Here is a 3,621-nt window from a genome sequence, read left to right on the forward strand (position 1 = left end):
TTTTTCTTGTAACCCATGTTCTCTTGAATTTTATGAGAACAAGGAAACAAAGATAAATTCAACAATCAAGTTAAAGGTTGAATTTTAGTCTTTCCCTTGTCAATTTACTTAAACAGAACAATAGCAATGATAATGTTAAGAGAGGATCTGTCTCATTCTGAGTTTGAGACCTGGGGGGTATCCCAGCAGCTCTCTAGGCTCCATATCATTATATTAGTCTGAAAATCCCAAGAGAGAGAGAAAGACTGGACCTGAATAAAGACTTCAAAGATGAAAACTTAATCAATAAGAGTTTATATGAGCAAGAGAAAGGATGGGGAATAAGAAAAGTAAAAGGTACAGGACAGAGACTTTGAAAACGTTTAGGTTGAAACAGTAATTCAGAAAATGAGATTCATGAATGGCAGACAGGCAGGTAGAAGAAGAAAGATATTCAGGAGCAGGTGGTAGTCAGTAAATACCTCGTGTTGTTGAAGGCACTTGAGAATCAACAATTACAAAGAATGAAACAATTCCTTCTCTTAAGGAATGTATATTCTTATAGGAAAGATGCCAATACATCTATAAATTGTGTGTGTGTCTCTATGTATGTGTATATATGTAGAGAGGATCCTAGAAGTTGGGGGTGGAGGTGTCACTGAATCCTGAAGGAAGATAGAGATTCTGTACAGTAAGGATGAAGAATGAATGAATATACACTTGTCTTAAGAGATAGCTACAATAAAAGTGCAGAGTCAAGAATGCCATGTTTGAGGAACATAGAAGCCCAGTTGATCCAGATCAAAGAGTGAGGGGGGTGGTAATGAATAACAAAGTTAGAAAGTTAGGTTGGGGCTAGGTTGTGATGAACTTGAAAAACTAAGTTTATATGTTATTCTAGAGCCAATGGGGAGCTTGGAACGTATTGAGTAGGAATAGGTATTATATGGGAAGGCAAAAATATAAAGTATGACATTCAATTAACTATATGGATTAGAGAGAGTCAGTTGGGTGAACAATGCCAAAAATGGAAAAGAATTAAAGAAGAATTAGAATTAAGAAATGGTCATCAAGAAAGATTTAGAAGTTTAGAGAGCATTTGGTAACTTTGGAGAAAGTAGTTTCAGTCAACTGATGAGATTGGAAGTCAGATTACAAGAGTCTGATATTTCAGAGTGAGATATAGAAATGGGGGAGAGATATGTGAGAATATCTGGGGAGTTAAAGAATAAAATGAATGTTTTCTTAAGGAAGGAATATGCCTGGTAATATTTGAATGCAACAAGGAAGGAACCAATAAATAAGGATAAGGACATATCAAAAATAGGAGACTGAAGAGGTGAAAGCAAGGTTGATCAAAAGAGCAAGTCTTCTAAAAGGTGAAAAAGGGATGGTTACAAAGTACAAGTAGGTAAAGAAAAAGATCACTTTATCAGACTAGAGCAAAAGTGAGAACAGGGTTTGATCAAGAGGGGATGGAAGTAAAGTAATGGAAAAGGGATTTATGATAGGTATTCTCTACTTTCTCAGTGAAGGACCTGAATTCCTCTGCTAAGACACAGAAAAGGGACGGTACAGGAAGCTTGAGAAAAGATGTGGAATAGCTTCTATGGAAAATGAAGTGGTCATGTACTTAGTTGTCATTTCCATGTCTATGGATTTCAATTTTCCTGTTAAGTATAACTGACCTTATTCCTCTATATTGGCTTTTCTCATCTGTAAAATGTGAATAATACAGTACCTCACAGAATTGTTATAAGGAAAGTACTTTAAAGACTGTGAAATACTATGTAAATATTTAGCAAGTTATTGTGTAAAATAAGGGGATTGGACTAGATCAACTTTTAAGCTTCTTCCATTTCTAACTCTATGATTATATATGTGCGCATCTCTTGTGAGAAAGTACAATTATCATATAGCATAAGCACAAAACAAATAATAATGGCTCTCAAACAAGGACATTCTTGAAGATACACCTAAGTGTTAGAAAAGCTTGCTAGGATGTTTAGAGCCAGGGGGGACTACTTCTAGAAAGGCTTCAAATATGTTTTATTTTTTAGCCTAATCAAAAAAAAATTGTTCTTTCTCAGTGTAATGAGTGTAATTCTTTCCTTGCCACCTGGGTTGAAATCTTATGTCCTTCTATTTCCTAAACTTATTTTAGGCTTCAAATTGTATCCATCCATTTATTCGTTCTTTCAACAAACTCTTATTGATTAAGTTTTCATCTTTGCAGTCTGTGCTGGACACAGAATGCAATGACCAGCCATGAGTCCAGAGGACAGGTGGTAATACACACTATTCACCTTCTGACACAAGGTGAGGGACTCAAGATTTTGAGATCAATATTTTAATGACATGACTAATGTGGGAATTAATTTTGTTTGATTAGCATAATATACATACACACATATTTGTGATAAGAGTTTTGCTTTTGTTTAATGGTTGGGGGAATTGAGATGGAAAGAAAATAAATGCTTAATTAAAATGGTCAGAATATGAAACCATCAAAAAAAATCAAGGGGTTGATCTAGATAGCCTTCAAGGTCTTTACCAACTCTAAATTTCAAATCTCAGAGCCAAAGCTAGAAAGGATTTCAGAGGCCCCTCTGCCAACCCCTTCATTTTAAAAATGGGAAAACTGATGCCCCCAAATAGTAAATTATATGCCCAAGTTCACATGGGTAGTGAGCCTTAGGGGTATGATTTGCATTCAGGTCTGGGGCTCACAGTCAATTTTCTTTCCACCGTTCTCATGTGGGCCTCACCCTTGATCCCCAGGTGCTGGCAATATCATCTTGGAAGGGTGCCTTGGTCACTGAAGCAGGACTAAAAAGTGAGATTCTAGATTACGGTGATAACATTGGTATTTTCAATGATCTTGTGCAACTTTCTGTCTTCCTAGAGGGAAGCGGGGGGTGGGTGTGGGTAGGGGAGTGAATTAAGTGATGAACCTGGAGTCAAACATATGGGACTTAAAATCTGCCTCTTTGTCTTCTCCAGTCTCCGCCCCTTTTCCTCTCTTCTCCAGTCTCCGCCCCTTTTCCTGTCTCTTCTCCAGTCTCCGCCCCTTTCCCTCTCTCTCCTCCAGTCTCCGCCCCCTTTCCTCTCTCTCTTCTCCAGTCTGTCTCTTCTCCAGTCTCCATCCCCTTTCCTCTCTCTCTCCTCCAGTCTCCGTCCTCTGCCCCCTTTCCTCTCTCTCTCCTCCAGTCTCCGCCCCTTTTCCTCTCTCCTCCAGTCTCCGCCCCCTTTCCTCTCTCTCTCCTCTAGTCTCCGCCCCTTTTCCTCTCTCCTCCAGTCTCCGCCCCCTTTCCTCTCTCTCTCCTCCAGTCTCCGCCCCTTTTCCTCTCTCTTCTCCCGTCTCCGCCCCTTTTCCATTGCTTTTTCCCTTGCACGCAGTAAACGCCTCATCAATATGCTAATGATTCATTCCTTCTCTGGGGGCGGATAGGCCAGGCGCCCGCAGAGGCGGAGCCGCAGCGCGGGCCGCCCATCCCCCTGCCCGCCCACCGCTGACCCCGCCCCCGGCTCCTCAGCCCCGCGCTCTCCCCCCACCTGGGCTGCGGCGCGGTGACGTCACGCGCACGGCGGCGCCCCGGCGGAGCGGAAGCCCAGGCCCGGGTTGGGAAGCCGGGCGGCGTG

Source organism: Macrotis lagotis, chromosome X (assembly GCF_037893015.1).
Source record: "Macrotis lagotis isolate mMagLag1 chromosome X, bilby.v1.9.chrom.fasta, whole genome shotgun sequence".
In the NCBI taxonomy this organism is placed as follows: Eukaryota; Metazoa; Chordata; class Mammalia; order Peramelemorphia; family Peramelidae; genus Macrotis; species Macrotis lagotis.